Source organism: Sciurus vulgaris (assembly GCF_902686455.1).
Source record: "Sciurus vulgaris genome assembly, chromosome: 19".
In the NCBI taxonomy this organism is placed as follows: Eukaryota; Metazoa; Chordata; class Mammalia; order Rodentia; family Sciuridae; genus Sciurus; species Sciurus vulgaris.
This window is the reverse complement of record NC_136480.1, coordinates 5,455,767-5,476,768: the sequence shown is the minus strand read 5'-3', so window position 1 is coordinate 5,476,768 and position 21,002 is coordinate 5,455,767. Positions and strand designations below refer to the sequence as shown.

Sequence of the window (21,002 nt, the reverse complement as noted above, 5' to 3'; positions counted from 1 at the left end):
CAAGCTGCTGGGCTTACAGGCATGCGCCACTGCACCCGGCTTGAACTGTCCTCACTCCTTACCCATCACAGGGCTTCGACAGCTTGCCCTCCCTGTACACAGCCTGGGCTCTCTGAAGAAAAGTCTCCTTTCCTCCTTGGGCACAAAGGATACCTGAGATTTAGGCCATCACTATAAATAGCCAAGAAATCCATTCTTTTTAATTGACTCATGTATTTACTTGGTCAATCAGTTCCTCCGGACCCCCTGATAGCTGAGTTCTATATTAATTCCTCTCCGACACTGTCACTGGAGAGGAGGTGGCCTCCTGGCCTCTCCAGTGTTCTCCTTGAATTCCACAGCAGCCTCTGCTACCCAGATACGCCTGTCTTGATCTGCCTCCGCCTATGCGCCACTTGCCAACTGCACGCAGTAACCTCGGGAATGTTGCTCCCCCCCAGGAACCTCAGTGCCATGATCTGTAAAATGGGCTCTGTCCAGGGGCACGTGGGAAGGCGCCAGGAAGTGCATCAATGCACAATGGGATTTGCTCTGGGGGAAAGTGTCCACTGCCTTGCCCCTGGGGAAGATCAGTTCTCTTTTATTTCACATGTTTGTACAACAAACACTGCCCATGGTCCTTCCTGAGCATCCAGCTAAGCCCTGGGAAAAGAGAAAAACAGACACCCAGGCTTGGAGATCCGTCACCGAAGGGACAATACCAGATCCACGCTTTCTGTATCCGGTGCCCTGTGGTCAAACTGGCGCGTTCCGCGGAGGGGCCTGCTGTCCCCTCCCTCCCAAGGCACCTCACGCCCTCCCCAAACCACGTGAGTCCACAAAGTAGGTTAGACATCTCATTAGAGTGGGTTTCCTCCGGGGACTTGTGGCTGCGCCTGCGATTCTCCTGCAACCGTGTCGGGTGAGGGCAAAGGCTCTCGTTTTTCCCCTTGAGCAGAAGCCAGGTGTCAAAACAACCATCAAACAGCTGTCGCTACCTTGAAGGGCCACTTGGGACCATGGAAGGAGGGCTTCTGGTTCCCAGCGGTTGGGTCCCCAAAATGAGTCAAGACCCATCACTGGGTGTGACATCTGAGGTCATCCAGTGAGACCACCTGCCCAGCTCTGCCCTCCACCCCAGAATGCAAGTCACACCCACTTCAGCCTGGCCACACCCCAGTCTGCCAGGCCACGCCCCATCCAGTTAGGCCACGCCCCACCCAACCAGGTTACACCCCAGCTGACCAGGCCACGCCCCATTTAATCAGGCCACGCCCCATTAGCTTCAGGAAGTTCCCTACACACTCTGGCTCCCCGCCAGGCCTCTGACAGAGCATTTCCCCTTGCCAGGGTGCCCTTCCTGTCTTGAGCCCACCGGGCAGGCTGCTGTCACTCAAAACATCTGACCACTGCTTTGTAACATTGTCTGTGCAGAGCATCCTCCGGCCCAGGACAGGAGACGTGGCTCCGGGGCAGAGGCCCGCTTGGTCTGCTCCCTGGGGAGCTCTCAGGCGGAACAGAGGGAGCAGAGCACTGTCGGGTCCCCAGGGGTTCAACCACAGGAAAAGTCCACGACCTTATGAGGACTGAGTGGGCACTTTCAATTCTCAATGTGCGGAGGCACAAAGTTTCCCCCAAACTTCCCCCACCGTCAAATACTCCCACCTGAACCTTCAGCCCACTCAGTGGGGTTGGAAGAGGGGTGAAGACGAGAGAGTCCCCAGTGACTGGAAAGGCCAGAGGTCCTCACCCCAGGGCTCAAAGAAGCTGGGATGACCCTGCTCCCTGGAAACGTCCGGCAGGCTGGGCCACGCACGCGTCACTCAGCCTGGAGAAGGTGACTCTGGTTTTGTCTCATTTAGGGCAAGAGACATGGCTGATCGTTGATTGTCACTGAATCATCCCCCAAAACACTTTCTAATGACCCCTAATAAGACACAAAAACGTTTGCACCATGCTTTCCAAAATACCCCTCTGTGCACCAGCTAACTTGGCAGGCATCGGAGTCCCCACTTCACGGACGGGGTACCCAAAGTCCAGACAGTAGATGAACTCAGCCCAGGAAGCAGGAAGGACAAGTCTCTCAAGAGTATCGGGTGTTCTGAGAGCAGTGCAGGTCTGTGGTCTCAAGGTGCTGTGTGACTTTGGGCCTAGAGACATACCTCTCTGAACCTCATGAGGCTTCGTTTTTTTTTTTTTTGTTGTTGTTGTTGTTTGTTTTTTTGTGGTGCTAGGGATCAAACCCAGAGTCACTGATTCACACCACCAGCCCTAAGGGGAAAGCAGACAGGCTCAGAAGGAGGTGCGGCTCATGGTCCCAAACCGCTTCCCTTCCTGGCCTTCTAGTCCTATACCCATACTGCCTCTTTGGAGGGGGAGCCCATCCCACTTTGCAAGTGAAAAAATGGTTTGCGTGATCATTTATGTCATTTCCTCCCTTCTCAACATTCACCGGGAATGAATGAATTCTGCTCCCCCAGCTGTGAGCTTTTAAAGAGGCACGAGGCCGTCAGGAGGGATAAATCCAGACGGGCAGCAGGGTTCTTGCCTTAGTCAGCTTTCTGTTACTGTAACAAACACCTGACACCATCAGCTTATAAAGAAGAAAGGTTTGTTTTGGCTCAAAGTTTTGTTGGAAGTTTCAGTCCAGGGACACTTGGTTCTGTGGGTTTTGGACCAGTAGTCAGGCAGAACATCCTGGCAGCAATTCTTGGCAAAACCGGTTCCTCTCATGGCCAGGATGGGAAAGGAAGGAAGAGGAGGGGACTGTGTTCCCACAATCCCCTTGGAGGACACGCCCCTAGTGACCAGAAGACCTTCCACTAGACCCCGCCCCTTAAAGGCTCCTTACCTCCCAGTAGTGCTGTGGCTGGGGACCTAGCCTTCATTGCCAGGGCTTCTGGGAGACACTTATCCAAATCATGGCAGCGACCACAGAAGGGGAAGGCAGGGTGGGCAGCCCAGGACCTGAAGCCTGGCAGTCCTTGGTGACACCACCCAGTGCCCCTCTCAGTTTGAGAACAGGGCTGTCCGGTGGCTCAGGGGATGTGATTGTACAGTTCTGGGGCAGAGCAGGTGCTCTGTAAGCATCTGGGACCCAGGAAATCCCCCAGGTTGACTCCCTGGTGCCAGAATGGGTGGACAGAAGTGTCTGAGGCAGCAGAAAGGGACAGGGCTGGGGCTGCATTCACCAGTTAAGAGTTCCAGCATGGTTTCCATGGCAACACCTGCATTCTCCCTGAGCATAAATGATGCTCAGAGGGAGGTTTGTCACACTCAGCAAATACTATCCAGCATGTACTGAGCTAAAAAAATCACGTGCTGTTTATCCGAATTCTAATTTACCAACCTCACCAGGCACGTCTGTCATCCCAGTGGCTCGAGAGGCTGAGGCAGGAGGATTGAAAGGTTGAGGCCAGCCTCTGCAACCCAGCCAGGCCCTGAGCAATGTAGGGAGACCCTGTCTCTAAATAAAATATAAAAAAGGGCTGGGGACGTGACTCAGGGGTGAAGCACCCTCAGTTCAATTCCCGGTACCAAAAAAAAAAGAAAAGAAAAGAAAAGAAAGAAAGAAAATGGCATACAGGAAACACATGCCACATTCTCCTATCCTCCTCTCTTAACAGACATCGCTAATCGATCATGGCATTTTCCCATCGATCTGGACCTGGTCTCATGCTCCTTGATAGACAAAGGAAAGCCCTCGTGCGGGGAAGGCGGAGACGGGCACTTGAAGCAGGGGGCAGACGAGGAGGGAATTTGGTGCTGATTATTAAGAAGGTGCTGGAACATGAGGGACAGAAGCACCATCCACAACTAGCTCTGGCTACTGCCAGGGCACACATGGAAGTTCCATGAGGGCTGTGGCACTAAGCTGGGGAGCTGGGCCAGGGGCCGCTGCGGTCCCTAAAGATGACATCACCCCCTGGGACACATGTGTATATTTTTTTCTTTCTACAGTCCTGGGGACGGAACCAGGGGTGCCTAACCACTGAGCCACACCCCCAGCCCTTTTGATTTTTAATTTCGAGACAGGGTCCTGCCGAGTGGCTTAGGACCTCCCTCAGTTGCAGAGGCTGGTCTCCAACCTGCGATCCTCCTGCCTCAGCCTCCCGAGTCCCTGGGATCACAGGCTCGGGTCTGAAGAGAACAAGGACATGTCAGAGGATCATCCAGAGAGCTGGCAGGGAAAGGGGTGGAGAAAGATGGACTGAGGATCCCTTTGCATAGCTGACCTGCTGGCCCAGGCTCCCTCCATCTGGGGTGCCCTGGGAAGCCAGCACCTCCAAACCCAGAGGCCGTCTGCAGTGCTCGGGATCCGGGGCGCTCCTGCTTTGGGGCACCCGTGTTTCTAGACTTACCATTCATTGGCTGAGAGAACATGAGCACATGGGAATGCCTTCTAGAAACTTCTCTTAGAGTTTGCCAGAGTGGACAGCTCTGGTCTCTGGAAGGCAATTTCTAAACAGAAACTCTGTCCTTGAAGATATTCCCATTTGACTCTTGCCAAGACTAAGAGCCACAACGGAAGACACCCCCGGGCGTCTTCACGGAGACCCATGCTTTCCTGTCACACAGGTTGGGCCAGAAAAGAGGCACTTCCTGTCCTGGTCCTTGTGAAGCAAGGAGACCGAAAAACCCAGGCTCCCCATTCTGACACATGGCTCTGAACTCAGCTTTGGAGCTGCTGCCTCAAGTTGCAATTTGCTCACCTGTAACCTGAGTCCCATAAAAACTGCTGTGTGGCCGGGCACAGCGACACACACCTGTAATCCCAGCGGCTCGGGAGGCTGAGGCAGGAGGATCACAGGTTCAAAGCCAGCCTCAGCAAAAGCGAGGTACTAAGTAACTCAGTGAGACCCTGACTGTAAATAAAATGCAAAATAGGGCTGGGGATGTGGCTCAGTGGTCGAGTGTCCCTGAGTTCAATCCCTGGTACAAAAAAAAAAAAAAAAAAAAAAATACTGTCTTATGAAGCCCACACCTGTCATCCCAGCAGCTCAGGAGGCTGAGGCAGGAGGATGGTAAGGTTGAGGCCAGACTCAGCAATTTGACGAGGCCCTGAGCAACTTTGAGAGACTGAATGAAATTCAAGAGGGCTGGGGATTTGCTCAGAGGTAGGGGGCTGGCCTAGCAGGGGCAACGCCCTGGGTTCCAAACCAGAAGAAAAGGATCACATGTATAATCAGGGTAAAGGAACCCTAAATATCACTTTATCACCGGCTGGGCTTTCTAGGGTAGGGATACTGAGTTTGATACTCTCGGGGAAACGGGGGTGAGGTGGCATTTCCCAAGGAGACTAGAAGTCACAGTCACACCCCGCCACCCCCCACCAGAGTTCAGAGTCAGGGGATCTCAAGACAAAATCAGAGAGGGTGTCCTGTGGAAAATCTCGGGTGCTGGGTGCGCCTCTGACTTCAGAGGTGGTGACATCTAGCCACGCCCCCTTCCGAGGGTCACTCCCTCCAAACCCTGAAGCCTGTCCCCTCAGGGGGCCCAGGAGCCCTTTCAGCAAGAGCAAGCCCAGAGGGCGGTGTGGAGGAGGCGCCAGACACATGGGAGGGAAACCAGCTCTCAGGCTCAGTTGTCTCTTCTGTGCAATGGGCTTCCCAGGAGGGCGCCCAAAGCTCCCCCGCTGGCCGTCTCCGTTTATGAGGCTGCCCGCCGGGGTGGGGCCGCCTGCCGCACATTCCAGCGTCCAGTTTCCCAAGGCTCCTGGCTACTCATTAACCAGCGGGAGGCCTGGGGGGCGGGGCCGGACCTGGATTCTGCTCCTCGCCTGGGGGTTGGGGGCGGTGCTGCACCGCCTGGGGACCAGGGTCAGATCCAGCCCCGATTCCGCTGCTTCATAGCTGTGCAATCTTGGGAGAAGTCACTTGACCTCTCTGAGCCTCAGTTTTCCAAATCTGTAAAATGGCACTAACGGCGAGCCATCGGGGATTGAGTCTGTCAGCGTTCAACTCGCTCAGCTGTCGTTTCTACAAAAACAATAAGGAGCCGGGCACCACGCCTGTCATCCCAGCTAGTCAGGAGGATGGCAAGTTCCAGGCCAGCCTCCGCAAACTTAGTGAAGCCCCCGTCTCAGAATAAAATTGTTCAAAAGGCTGGGGATGTGACTTGGCAGCGGAGTGCCCCTGGGTTGAATCCCCAGTAACTACAAAAAATAAAAAAATAAAATAAGGAACCTCAGCAGGGTGGGGCTGGGGGCATGCACAATTGTAATCCCAATCTGTTTGGGAGGCCAAGGTGGGAGGATCAAAAGTTGGAGGCCAGCCTCAGCTGCTTAGCGAGGCCCTGAGCCACTCCGGGAGATCCTGTCTCTAAATAAAAAAATCAAAAGGGCTGAGGATGTGACTTGGTAGTGAAACCCCCCTGTGATCAATCCCCAGCCACAGAGAAAAATAAAACTCACAGCGGGGTCTACAGGGACACCAGGAAGGGCTCTTGTTTTCCAAAACGGAACAGAGTAGAAGCCACCAAGGATGATCAGCCAAGAAACCTGAGCCCGAGAGTTTTAGGAGCTTAAATGTAAGATACATTTTTCACTGAATTCCGGGATTAAAGGATTTTCAATGCCCTGATGTTTAAAATCAGTTAAATCAGTCCAAAAAAGAAGAATATAGCCTTCGAACTGCTTTTAGAGTAAGACACCACCGTGATCCTCCACTAAAAGCAAGCAAGCAAGCAAATACCAGCACAGTCGACGAAATGTCATTAGGGCCTGTAGATTAGATACCAGAACCGGGTCCCGGGTTGGTAATCAACGCTGTGCTTATATAAGACAATGCTCTTACGAAATCCCCGGAGGACTGGGTAAAGGGGTATCTGCCTTAAGCCCCAATGATTCAGCAAAAACTAAACGAAACAAAAAATCAAATTCGTGTGACTTTTTATAGAACATGAGAAGAGGCAAGGACATGAATATAGTCAATATTAGCTATAAGGAAATCTAAGTGAAGGGTATCAGGAACTCCCAGTAATACTGTGGCCTCTTCTCTGAAAGTTTATAATATTTTAAAATAGAAAGTCTCACTCAGCTGTGCTCTGTGGCACCGGCACCTGTCATCCCAGTGGCTCGGGAGGCTGAGGCAGGAGGATCAAAATTTCGAGGCCAGCCTCAGCGAGACTCACTCTCAAAATCAAAAAATCAAAAGGACTGGGGATATGACTCAGGGGTAAAGTGCCCCTGGGTTCAATTCCCAATATAAAAAAAAGCAAAACAAAGAAGTAGAAAGTTTTTAAAAAGTTTTAAACTTTTTAAAAATAAAAAGTTTAGTGGGGACTATGGGCACATGCCTGTAATCCCAGCCACTGGAGGCTGAGGCAGGAGGATCAAAAGTTGGAGGTCAGCCTCAGCAATTTACCCAGACCCTGTCTCGGTGGTACCGTGTCCTACTTAGCCTGTCCAAAGTCCTGGCTTGGATTCGCAGCACCACCCCCACCCCCAAAAGTCTAACAGATTAGAGACAATTTTTTTTTTCTTTGCAGCACAAAGATTCAAACCCAGGACTGTGCATATTAGGTGCTCCGGCTCTGAGCTCCACCCAGAGCCCTGAGCAGACAAAATTGGGATGGAAGCCCCAGTCCCCAGCTCCTCCTGTGCACATGCACCTAGTGGTCCCCACTGATTTCTTTTTCCTTTGGCACCAGGGATGGAACCCAGGGGTGCTGAACCACTGAGCCACACCCCCAGCCCTTTTTATGTTTTATTTAGAGACAGGGTCTCACTGAGCAGCTTAGGGCCTCGCCCAGTTGCTGAGGCTGGCCTCCAACTTTTGATCCTGCTGTCTCAGCCTCCCAAGTCAAATGGGATCCCAGGCATATGCCACCATACCTGGGTGGGGGTCCCCCTTTTCAGGACCAACTCAGCAAAGATCTGGCCCCCACACCAGACGCAGGCAAGGCTCCCCCGACAGGACGCGGGCACACAGGAGACTGACCACCTGGAGGTGACGTGGACCAAGTCCTGAGGCCTCTAGGACGATCATCCCTGCCACCCGTGACATGGCGACCCCGCGGGAGGCCAGGAGGTACTCACATGCTGGAGCCTCCTCAGAAGGGACTGTGGTTCTGGTTCTGGACCTACAGCAGAGAAGAGAAGAGACCTGGTGAGTGCCTGCAACGCGGGCCTCCAGGTCATCTACCCAAGGACGACCCTGGGGAGGGGCCTCGCCAAACCCCAGCGGGACTCCGGACCTGGAAAGCCACAGGTGTGCGCAAGGTGGGGCTCGGTGGCTCCTGCTTATCATCCCAGCAGCTCAGGAGGCTGAGGCAGGAGGATCACAAGGTGGAGGCCAGCCTCAGAAATTTAGTGAGGCCCTCAGCAACTCAGTGAGACCCTGTCTCTAAATAAAGTATAACAAGGGCTGGGGATGTGGCTCTGTGGTTAAGCACCCCTGGGTTCAATGTCCCCAGTACCACCAAAAATAAATATGAAGAAATAAAATTAAAAGTCTGCTTTGCTGTCACATGCACAAAAGGCCATCAGGCACACCTGGGTTTACAGCAGCATTTCTCACAATAGCCAAAGGTGGCAGTGAACCAGGTATCCACGGATGGATGAACAGATGGACAAAACGAGGTTTATCCACATGGTGGAATATTATTCACCCTTCAAAAGGAAGAAAATTCTGACACATGATACATAGATGAACCTGGGGGACTTCCTGCTGAGAAACATTAGTCAGTCACAAAAAGGAAAAGTATTGACTGTCTGCTTCCATTTATATGAGGTGCCTAGAGGAGTCAGATTCACAGACAGGAAGTAGGATGGGGGTGCCAGGAACTGGGGAAGGGGGTGGGGGGTGACTTCCTGTTTAATGGGGACAGAGTTTCAGTGTCATAACGTGAAAAAGTTGTGGAAATCAGTAGGGGTGATGGTGGCACAGTTCCGTGCATACGCTTGGCGCCACTGAGCTGCACACTTAAAAATGACTGAGTGGGTGATTTTATGCTATGTGCATTTTACTGCAGTTTCTTTAAAGTATAAAGGCTGAGCCAGGCACGGTGGCCCACGCCTGTCATCCCAGCGGCTCGGGAGGCTGAGGCAGGAGGATCACAAGGTTGAGACTGAGGCAGAAGGATTGCTAGTTAGAGGCCAGCCTCAGCAACTTAGCCAGGCCCTAAGCAACTCAGCGAAACCCTGTCTCTAAATAAAACATGAAAAGGGCTGGGGGTGGCTCTGTGGTTAAGCACCCCTGGGTTCAATCCCCGGTACCCTAAAAAAAAAGAAAATAAACGTATATCCACACATATACACACACGGACTCACACCCACGTGCTCACGCGAACCCACGCGTGCACCCTCTTCTGAATGCAATGCCCTAAAACTCAATCAGCAGCTGCGCGCGTGATCCGAGAGATTCGGGAGGCTGAGGCAGGAGGATCGAAACTTGGAGGCCAGCCTCAGCCACTTAGCGAGGCCCTCAGCAGCTCAGGGAGACCCTGTCTCTAAATAAAACGTGAAAAGGGCTGGGAGGGGGCTCAGGGGTTAAGCGCCCGGGTTCAGCCCTCGGACTCCAGAGTCCTCCTGCTGGTCTTCCAAGAACCGGGCGCACGTCCCGAGAGCTCCCGGCAGGCGGCTGGCTAACGCGGCCCGCTGCGGGCCCCTGGCTGTCGGCAGGGCCTGGCTGGCCCCGGGCTGACACCGACTGGCTGCCTGGAGAAGCCGCCTGTGGCTTTTGGCCGGAGGAGGCTGTGGAGTCGTCAAAGGCTTCCGCACGTGGTCCTGACAAGGTGGCACTGGCCCAAAGGCCTGGCCTGCCAGCTCCAGTCTGGTGACCTTCGGCGAGTTACCTGCCCTCGGCTGGGGCCTGGGGTTTGGGGACCGGTGGCAGAGTTTGGTGCGGTTTGTGCGGACGGGACCCACAGTGTCACCTGATGGCTTGTTTCTGCACTTTCCGTCGCGAGGCGGGGTCTCGCCTCCCAGGAAAAAACTCTCCCCACCTGAACCACCAGTCAGGATGGGGCCCGAGATCCTGCCTTCCCACCCGGCTCCCTGGCCACGTCCACGCGGCTGCTCTGGGGACCACACTTGGCGTGAGGAGAGAGAACAGGCCGGGCGCGGGGGACGCACGCTGGTCATCCCAGCGGCTCGGGAGGCTGAGGCGGGAGGATGGAGAGGTGGAGGCCAGCCTCAGCAATTTGGCCAGGTCCCGAGCAAACGCAGCGAGACGCTGTCTCGAAATGAAAACTAAAAAGGGTCGGGGACGCGTCTCGGTGGTGAAGCCCCCTGGGTTCAATCCCAGGTACCGAGAAATAAGAATCAAGATGAGATGGACTCGTGGTGAGCGCACGGTGGCCGAGGCGGCCCGCGTCCTCCGCAGGAGCGCTTGGCGAGCGGGCGTCCATCCGCCTGGGAACTCGGTCTCGGTCAAGGGAATATAGACACTGCAAAGGGCCTTCCAGGTGGCGGCTGTGGGGCTGCAGAAGGCTGCGCCTTTTATGTTCTGGTTGGAGCAGGCGCTGCCCGCCGGGCGCTGGAGGCAGGAGGCCACCGTGGGTGTCTCCTGGGGTGACAGCCCCGGGGTTCCTCCGGCTCCAGCCTTGAACAGCCTCCTCCCCATCCCCCACGCCAAGAGCAAACCCAGCACCCAGAACGGCTGGACCAGAGACCCTGGACTGCAGGGCTGAAGCTGAACAGCACTCCTTGCTCCCTGGTCGGCTGCCCCAGTCATGACCTTGAGGGACGCCCTCCACCCGATGCATCCGCTTGCATTACCCCACCAGCCAGATGCAGGTGGGCGCTAATCATGGCAAAGCAAAACCAAAAATTTGGAGGTGGCGCTGCACGCCTGCGATCCCGGCAGGTTCAGGCTCAGGAGGCTGAAACAGGAGGATTGCAAATTGGAGGCCGGCCTCAACCACTCAGCAAGAGGCTAAGGCTGGCAGCAGGGACAGTGCAAAAGCACCCGGTGGTCGTGAAGATCATTCTGAGGGGCCCGGTAGGTTTCTCGGGCCGTCCTCCCACCGTGAGGCGTAGAGGACAGAAACAGACCCCTCGGGGCCGTGGGAAGGAGCCGGCAGCTCGCGGTTCTTTTTTCTTTTCCTCTTTTCCTTTTTTAAGGTTCCGACTCATCTCCCGTCTTCCGCTAAATAGTGGCCGGAAGACTCAGGTTGCTCCCAGTTCTCATACTAAAAATCCCGCAGCGACAGCTCTGCGCAGATCTCGGGAATTCCGGTCCCCCGATGGAGGGAGGCCCCGGGTCCTCCTGCTCCCGCCTAGAACGGCTCCCCGGAGCCCCACACCCAAGCCGAAAGTCAGGACATCTTGAAAGACGGGGACCCAGGGGGTGTGGTGACACACGCTCCCACACAGGGCAGGGTCTTTTCTCCCAGTCTGTCTCCTTCAAACACAAAGCCGACCTGCGTGGCCTCAGGCAGGTGAGGAGAGTGAGGACCAGAGAGGGTGAAGAGTTCACCAAGGTCACACAGCAAGTCAGAAGCTACGGCATGGAAACCCGGATGTCCCCCTGCCCAGATGTGACTCTTTGATTTTAGACAGGGCTTCCATGGTTATTCATTAACCCGAGGTGTGTAAGTTTTTTAACACGGTGCTCCTGCCAAAGGAAGAACTCCATCAAGGCTTTGATCCATTTTGTTCGACAGCCATACCACCGGGGACTGGAGCCCCATGTAAGTACCTGCTGGTGCCAGGGAGGCTGAGGCGGGAGGATCGCACATTTGGAGGCCAGCCTCGATGCTTTAGTGAGACCCTAAGCAACTCAGAGAGACCCTGTCTCTAAGTAAAAAATAAACAGGGCTGGGAGGTGGCTCAGGGGGTAAGCGCCCCTGGGTTCAATCCCTGCTAACAAGAAAAAAGAAGTCCAAACCACAGGCCTCCTCTCAGGAGCGAGGGAGGCAGATATTCTCAATGTCCGCTGGGCACCTACTGTGAGCCAGATTCCTGTACTGGACACTGGGGCCTCCGTCCCTGCCCCCGACGTGTCCCACATCAGGTGGACGAACACGAGACAAGGCCATACCCGTGTGAGCTCAGGAGAAGGGAAGAGAACAGGGTTCCGCGGGCTCAGATCAGGGCGAGTTCCGTTCCGCTTTGACACTCGTCATTTTTTTCCTTTTGGTCCCAGGGATGGAACTCAGGGGCGCTTAGCCCCTGAGCCACACCCCCAGCCCCTTTGATTTTTTAAATTTTGAGACAGGGTCTCGCTAAGTGGCTGAGGCTGGCCTCCCACTTGCGATTCTCCTGCCTCAGCCTCCCGAGAGGCTGGGATGACAGGCGTGGGCTGGGGCGCCCCGGCTCAGGTCATCTTTTTTGATGTGTCAGGACCTCTGTGGGGGCTCAGGGAACACTTCGCAGATCACGTAGCTTCACCACGCCCTTGAAGAACACAAAGGAGTCGCAGGAGGGAGGGAGGCCTTGGGACTGACCACTGGAGAGAGCCTGCCGCTCAGTCTAGGACCGGAAACCAGCCAGATCACCAGGGAGAGGAGTGAAGCTGGGGTAGGTGACAGCGCTAGGCAAGAGCCAGAGCAGCTTCCAACAGCAGACTCAGGAGCACTAGGGAGCCACAGAAGGCTCTTGAGCAGGAGAGTGGCCTGCTGAGAGCTGGCTGCTGCTGGCACAGGGAGGGGGCACGGTGGCTTTGGCGACATCAGCTTGCAGAACTGACACTGGGTGTCGCGGGCTGTGGTGGAGCAGCAGGTGCCCATCAGCCGAGGAGCCAGAGGGCGGAGTCCCCGGGACCTCCCCTTTCCGGCACCCTGCACCCACTGAGCATGACTCTGCTGAAATCCACCCGCCAACCGCACTCCCCCGCCCCCCAGCAACTGGCAGCCTCGGGTTAAAGGACTTTCCGCTGGAAAGAGGACGGAGGAACATGGCCGTGAGTCACTTGGCACTTTTACCACAGTGACGAAACGCCGTGGACACGGGACCTGCAGGCTGTCCCTCCGCTGCCGAATGGGGCTGCATTTAATGGGGGACACTGAGGATCAGAAGGGATCAGGGAAGAGCCCAGGGCAGCTAGAGGAGAGGACGTGGCCCTCCTGCCTTCCAGCACTGACCAGGAAAGAAGGCACTAGGGAGCCACTGAAGGCTCTTGAGCAGGAGAGTAGCATGCGGAGAGCTAGCTCCCAGACGGCACAGAGACACCCAGGAGGCACTGCGGGTCCTCCTTGTCCTGGGACCACCAACCCTCTCCTTTCCCCCACAATCTCGTCCAGATCGTGGCCAAAGCAGCTCAGTGGGCCCCAAGATCGACATTCCTCCGAATTCCTCCATCTTGAAACCCCATCTTGGATATCTAGGATTCCTTTCTTTTTTTTGGTACCAGGGATTGAACCCAGGGTGCTTAACCCCTGAGCCACATCCCCAGCCTCTTTTTAGTTTTTAATTTGAGACAGGGTCTCACTAAATTGCTTAAGGCCTAAGTTGCTGAGGCCGGCCTCCGACTTACCATCCTCCTGCCTCAGCCTCCTGAGTTGCTGAGATTCCAGCCGTACACCATGTGCCTGGGGCCCATCTTAGCCAAGCCCTAAGGAGTCTTTCTGACTGGTATCCCTTTGCCTCGCACCCGTTTTCCCATTAGCTGTGATAAAACCAGAATCTGGGCATGTGAACACCCTCAAACAAAAGTTGGGGATAAGACCTGGACGTGCAGCTGGCTCAGTGGGAAACCCCAGACTTCCTGGGCAGGAGGCCCTGGGGTTCTGTCCCCAGTGCAAAAATCAAAAGCGTGAACCAGAACCCTGAACAGTGTCCTCCTTGTGCCTCTTGCCAGGGGATGTGAACGATCTCTGAGTGATGGCAGAACGAGGCTCCTTCAAACGGCTGCATCTTCAGGCTCCTGGCCCACAGAGCGGGTGGGCAGGAGCCGTTAACCGGGTGACCCCACACTCCTGAAGTCCCCACTCTCCACAGCCAAAAGGACCCCTTTGTCACACCTGTCCCTGATTTCCCGTTTCTCTGCCTTTGGTTTCAACCGCCTGGATTGTTCATTAACGCCCTCCTGGTAGACATCTTGTCCGCTCCCTCCTCCCGCCCGAGACTCAGCATGGGGACCATTGTATGTATGCCTCGCAGGCAGTAGGTGCTCAATAAATATTTTGCAGTGCAGCCAGTAAAAGACAGGCTGAGGCATGAAGGAGACTCTGACTCCAGTGTCCTTCCACCCTGTCCTAAGCTGTGTCAGCTGAGGCAAGTCACCTCGGGTGCAGAGATTTCCTGGGGGAAGGGATGATCGAGATGGGGTATGAGGGTCGCCAGCTGAAGGTCAGCCCAGGCCGCTTGGCAAGACCCTGTCTCAAAAACTATAAGGGCCCACGTTGCATGGGGCCAGGCACACCTGTCATCTCAGTAGCTCGGGAGGCTGAGGCAGGAGGATCGCAAGTTAGAGGCCAGCCTCAGCCACTTAGAGAGACCCTGTCTCAAAATAAAAAATCAAAAGGGCTGGGGGTGTGGCTCAGTGGTAGGGCGCCCCTGGTCTCAATTCCCCGGTCCTGCAGAAATAACATCCAAAAATAACGGGTTCCTGTGGGTCAGCGGGGGAGCGTGGTTGGCTCCTGTGCAACTTGGGGGCGAGTTCAAAGCCGCTGGGTGGAAGTTTCTCGTTTACGGAGCTGGGAGCCCTCAAGGTCAGTTAGACAGGCCTGACCAAAGAGGTCGGTGGCTCCCAAGGGCAAGGCCAGCCATCCCAGACGCCCTGGCAGCCTGCGTTCTGACGTGAGGCTGGTCCACATGGTCCATTGTCCGAACAGACCGACGGGCAGGACCCAGACCGGTCGGCTGCCACCTTTGTTAAAGAGAAAACAAAAGTCCCCCTGCCTTACTGAAGAAATCCTGAACAACTGCTGAGTCTGAAGAGGAAATCGAAACCGAGATGACGACCTCCAAAAAGTGATAAGGAGGGGTCGCATCCAGAGGGACGGCTCGGGGTACAGCCAAATCTGCACGCTGGGGACAAGGCTTAACCTTAAAGGATATTTGGGGTTTTTTTGTCCTCCTGGTACTAGGTATCGAACCCAGGGACTGCCTACTACTGAGCTCCATCCTCAGCCCTACATTTGACATTTTTCTTTTTAAGCATCCAAAAGAATCACTTTGAATTTAATACAGTTTTTTTTTTTTTTAGTTTTAATGCTTATGGTATGTTATTTTTATGATTAAAAGTGACTCTGCACCAGGTTGGGAGGCACATGCCTGTAATCCCAGCTACTGGAGAGGATGAAAAAAGAGGGTCACACGTTTGAGAGGTCAGCCTGGGCAACTCAAAATAAAAAATAAAAGGGCCAGAGCCAGCTGCAGTGGTGCACGCCTGTCATCTCTGTGGCTTGGGAGGCTGAGGCAAGAGGATTGCAAGTTGGAGGCCAGCCTCCACAACTCAGCAAGACCCCTAACAACTTAGCAAGACCCTGTCTCAAAATAAAAAATCAAAAGGGCTGGGGATGTGGCTCAGTGGTAAAGTACCCCTGGGTTCAGCCCCAGGTCCCCCAAACAGAAAAAAGATTCCAGAACTGTATTCCCCAGGACTCTCCTTCAGGATGTGCAGGGTGCGCCTGGGAATCTCAATTTATTGGTTTAAAAAAAAAAAAAAGTATTCCAGATAATTCTTTTTTTTTTTTTTTCTTTCTCCCCCACCCTGAAACTGGTCTTGCTACATTGCTCAGGCTGGTCTGGAAGTCGTGGGCTCCCCATGATCCTCCTGCCTCAGCCTCCCCAGTACCTGGGACCACAGGTGTGTAATTCTGGTTTTTTGTTTGTCTGTTTGTCTGTCTAGATATTAGGAACTGAACTCCAGGGCACTCGACCACTGAGCCCCATCCACAGCCCCATTTTGTATTCTATTTAGAGACAGGGTCTCACTGAGCTGCTTAGGGTCTCACTTTTGCCGAGGCTGGCCTCGAACTCGTGATCCTCCAGCCTCAGCCTCCTGAGCCAGCTGAGTGATTCTTCTCATGACCGAAGACAGTTAGGGCAGCCGTCCCTCCTCCCCTACCCTCCTCCCTCTGCTTTGTTTTGGGTGTTTTGTTTTTTCAGAAACAGAAAATGAATTCTTCTTTCTTCTTCCCTTTCTCTCAATCCCCTGAGCCCCACCTGCTAGCCTTGGCCTCAGCTCAGGTTTCCCCAGGAAGCCTGGCCAGGTGAGGTGGGAGGAGAGGCCTACGCAGCCCCGTCCAGGGCTCGCCCTGGAGCTGCCAGGACAGCGTGCTCCTCCCTGGGAGTTCAAAGCCAGCGAGTTAATGGCCTGTGTACCTGTTAAACAGCATGTCCAGGTTTCACCCCCTGCTTCCAGAACAAGCTCAGGACAAGACTCCCTGGCAGAGAAAAAGCTGGGGACCCTACCCAATGGCTCGGCCCCCCTCAGCCTCCTGGACCCCAGCCTCATTCTTTGCTCACTCTCAGGGGTCTCCCAGGCTCCAGGCTGGCCTGGCTTCAGTCCTGCTGACCTCTAAGTAAAGCCCAAGACCCCCCAGAAACCTCCACCATCTGGCTCCCGTCAAATCCAAGCCTGGTTGGAGGTGGTGGCACAGGCCTGTCATCCCAGTGACTCTGGAGGCTGAGGCAGGAGGATCGTAAGATGGAGGCCGGCCTCAGCACCTTAGCGAGGTCCTACCTCAACAACAAAAAAAGGCTGAGGATGTGGCTCAGGAGTAAAGCCCCTCTGGAGTCAATCCTGCGACCAATTAATTAATTCACTGACTTCTGCTACCTGCCCTACCATCCATGCACACCCGGTCACTCCTTGAGAATTCTTGGTGTCACCCCACGGATGGCAACGGTCACTGGAGCCGCTCCTCCTCTCTCCCGCTGGACTGCATGTTCCTTCAAAGCCAGCATCCTGGCCCCAATCAGAACTGACCTCCGACAAGGTTTATTAACTGACTAAACGAAGCATATTAATAAAAGAACTCTCATTCCAAGTCTGCCCTGGCCAGACCCTCAGCTCCTCCCCAGAAGCCACCAACTCCAACAGAACCTGTTGGCCAGGGCAGGTCGGCCCACACAGAAAAGCGACACAGCCCCCAAAGAATCTGGCTCCTGCCCTTGACCTTCTGTAGAAGTGGGGTGGGGGTGGTCAGCCTGTACTGGTCCTGAATTGCTTAGGGCCTCGCTTGTGTTGAGGCTGGCTTTGAGCTCCCGATCCTCCTGCCTCAGCCTCCGGAGCTACAGCCCAAGTAATTCTTGGAATGCCAACCCCAATTCCGACCCCCGGAAGCTGCACGGGGGGCAGGGTGTCCTTGCAATGCACTGGCCACTCTTTCCTGTATCCAGGAATGTGCTCACAAGTGTTTTATCATCAAGATCTTAGGAGAGATTTTCAGAGATGCACTGCTCCCCCATCCCCTGAGGACACAAGGACCAACGGGGTTAGAAAGCACTGTATCCAGAGCCCAGACTGCATCTCGGGAGGCGGACACTTATCCCGGGAATGGAATCAGGGCTCCCTGAGAAGGCACAGAGAAAGGAGAAAGAATCAGGCACAGAATTGATGTCCCCATGGGTCCCATTCACTTCCCCTCCAACCCTGAGGATGGGGGTACCTTTCTCCCAAAGCTCCAGTTCTGGTACTGTCCAGTGAAGGCCAAGTCTTCTCCTTGGCCCTCAGTTGGCCCATCTGTAAAATGGGCACTACCCTCAGGTCTCCAGAGGCTGCTCAGCAGATGTGGCCCAAATGCCTCAGGATGAGGAGAAAGGAGCGAGGTGCAGAGGCTCCCAGCAAGAACAAGGGTGTCCCCGAAGAGTAAATGCTCAGAATTGCACCGCGGCCCTTGCCACATACCACAGTGACCCGGGAGCTCGTGACACCCTCTAATCGGCCGCCCTGCAGCCCGGACTGGGCTTTACAGCTTACCACGGCTTAGGTGGCCTCATCTCTCTGAATCCCCTCAAGGACGCGGCCACGCGGCTTGGCGTTGGCGTCCTTGCTGCCTGGACAGCCCAGCTGAGGTTCAGAGAGAATCACCCAAGGTCACCATGAAGACAGAGCACGCTCAGCTGCCTAGAGCCAAGGTCCCGCCTCTCAGGTCCCGGGTTTACCGGTCCAGGGGACCGTATGCCCCGCCCACTTTACAGATGAGGAAACCGAGGCTCAGCCAAGGTGTGCCCAAGGTCAGCTGGGGACTGAACCAGGTGGACGACAGCCTCCAGCCCGTCTGCCAGTCCCACTCTCTGGTGGGTTCTCAGCCTGCGGCCACCGGGTCCCCTCTCTAACGTCCCTGAAACATCGCCATGGTGAACTACCTTCCCCACCCCCAGCCCCACCTCCTCACGCCCACCCCACGCTCCCCGGATGACTCCCCGGTCCCCGGTCGAGGGAGACAGGCGGTTGCTAAGCGCTCACCCGCTCGCTCTCATAAAAATAAACTCCTTCTGGCTGGGAGACTCTGGACGCGATCCCCTCCCTCCCAGCCAACAAAAAAATGAAATAAAATTCCTTTTTAATTTTCAAGACCTCCTCCACGACATTTATTTGAACATCAGCTGTGCCAAATCGGGGGGCCCCGGTTTACTGAAGTCCCCATGGAGCCGCGCGCCACTAGCCCTCAACCCCGAGACCCTGCGTTGACGCGTCTGGTGGTGACTGAGTGGATTTCTTTCCCCAGGCAGGAAATGGGGGCCCAGGCTGCCTCCCAGGCCTTTGGGGCTGGTCCTGGGGGAGGCTGGGATCTGGCAGAAGCCGGGCAGTGACCAAAATAGCCAAGCCAGTGGCCCTGCCCAGCACACACCTCCCTCTGAGTGTCCAGGAGGGCCGCCTGCAGTTTCCCTTCCAGAAGCTTTGGGGGAGCGGGAGGTGGTCCCCGAGAGTCCCCCCCGGGCAGCTCCCTTGGTGGGAGGGGCAGGAGAAGCTCCAGACCCAAAGAGGAACCCGCAGAAGGAAGGGGAAGCCCGGGGCAAGAGGTGCTCTGCGTCCACCCCGCTGCCCACTGCCTCCTGGCTGTCTCTGCCGGCCTGGGTCCCGCCACCTGCACCCACAGGCAGCGTGCCTCCCGGGCACCTCTCCTCCCATGCGGTACCCGCCCTGGAGAACCGGTCCAGGCCATTCAAGCCTCTGACACTGGGGACACCTCACAGGTACAGCCAAGGGGCACAGACGAGTGCCAAGAACCAGGGACCGAGAGGCACAGCCACACTCGGGGACACACACGTGCACACCGCCCGGGCCTCGGAGACACGGTCACACTGGGTTCACGCCCACGGGCACCCACCGGAGCCCAAACCCCGAGCCCCGGCCACAGAGCCACGCCACCCTCAGGTATCCGCGCGCGCGCACAGCCCGGGACACAGAGAATGGCACACCGCTCCGGATCGCCCATGTGCACGCTGCTGGCGACCCGGAGAAACGGCCGCCCTCGGAGGCACAGACGTATCCGGAGACGAGGAGGCAGACCCGGACCCCCGGGGGGACCGCGACACACGGACACCCGGGCGCACACACACCTGCCGCGCACCAGGCGCCCGAGCCCTTTCGCTAGGGAAACAATAACACGGTCCCCAGCGGGACTGGCCAGCCCGGGTCCCTCCCTCGGTGGCGAAAGGGTCGCTGAAACGGAGAGGCCAGGACCTGCGGGGGCGCGGGGAGGTGGCCGAGCGCGGGATCGGGGAGGGGGCGGCTCGGCGCGCCCCGCTCCGGGTCCCTCGGGTACCTGCGGTGGCCGGCGCGCTGCGCTCGGCGGCGCTCGGTGGCACTGGCCGGGAGCTGCCCGCCCGCTCGGTCTGTGGCCCGCGGGCTCTGCGCTCCGCTCTCGCTCTGGGCGCCGATCGGCGTCCGGGCTGGAGGTCCCGATGGCTGGGCAGCGGCCGGGGCCAGGGCGCGGAGCTCGGCGCTGGCGGCCGCGCGGAGGAAGCGGTAATTTATAAGCGGCTTCTTCCTGACCTCGCGTGTCTGTTGTCTGAACAGGCAGCGCTCAGCATCACCCATCCTGCTGGGTGGAAAAATACCAGCTCGGCCGGGCCGGGGGCGGGGCCGGGGCGGGGCCTGGGCGCGCGGCCCCGCCCACGCGCGGACACACGCGCACACACACACACACATACACACACACACACACGCACGCACGCACACAGGCGCTTGCAGGCACGCACGCGCGCACGGGCTCGGACACACAAAGAGCCCGGGCTCGCCTCGCCCAGCGCGCGCGCACACACCCTCATTCCGTGCAGGGAACGCTCGGTCCTGGCGCCGGTGCCAGGTGGCTCAGCCTTGTCCTCCGGCCCCTCCTGCCTCCGGAGGAAGAGCAAAAGCGATCCCCACCCCTGCCCGGTCCCCTTTCGGAACCACGATCACCCCACCCCACCAGTCACCCACCCACCCACCTGGATTTGGGGAGGAGGGCCTCCCAGCTGGGTGGGTGTGCTCCTTTGAAAAATGGGCGCAATAAGGACGCCTGCCATCTCCCAGGGTGATCTGAGGTTGGGACAGTGACCCAGGCAAAGAGCTCCGGCAGGGCATTAATCCCACCCACTTGGGAGTCTGAGGCAGGGAGATTCCAAATTCAAAGCTGGGCTGAGCAACTTAGTGAGACCCTGTCTCAAAATGAAAAAACAAAAAATAAAAAGGGCTGGGGATGTGGCTCAATAGAAAGGTGCCCTGGGTTCGATCTCCAGCGGGGACGGGGGAGGAGGTTCCACAATCCTGGCTCGGCAGGCCCTGGGACTTTGAGCAAGTCACTCAGACTTTCTGTGCCTTAGTTTCCTCATCTGTAAAACAGAAATGAAAATGGCGGAAGGAATCCCTGGGGCTGCTGGGAGGACCTAAGGTTAACAGTGTCAAGAGCACAGAGCAGCTCCCGGCACCCAGGAAGCGCCCAGGCAGCGTCAGTTAAGGCGACTGTTTTTCAGTGCAGATGTGGAATGTGCCGTTATTCTTCCCCTTATTTGAATGAGCAGATCCTCAGACGTCATCTTGTGCTGTGTGACCTAGGGCAAAGTCTTTTCCCTCTCTGATCCCCGCGTTCTCCTCTCTCTGTCTCTTTCCATGCCCCTCTCTCTCTGGCACCTCATCAAGACCCCAGTACCAACATCCTGCACTGGCCTCTCCTGGTCCCCCAGTGCCTCTGCACCCTTC

At 56.3% G+C, this 21,002-nt stretch overlaps 1 protein-coding gene across 7 annotated transcripts in view; it reads right to left on the bottom strand.

The window, feature by feature from the left end:
- SLC6A6 (solute carrier family 6 member 6) overlaps window positions 1-19,856 on the bottom strand; it is a gene marked incomplete at its 3' end in the record, with an annotated part of 71,021 nt that extends 51,165 nt beyond the window's left edge. For 3 of the 7 annotated variants that reach the window (XM_079122546.1, XM_079122547.1, XM_079122549.1), the window contains exons 1-2: window positions 19,585-19,856; window positions 8,018-8,061 (exon numbers count right to left, since the gene is read on the bottom strand). The remainder of the gene's footprint in view (window positions 1-8,017; window positions 8,062-19,584) is intronic. The other 4 variants (XM_079122550.1, XM_079122552.1, XM_079122548.1 and 1 more) reach the window with 4 other exon arrangements.
- Window positions 19,857-21,002: the final 1,146 nt, after the last annotated feature.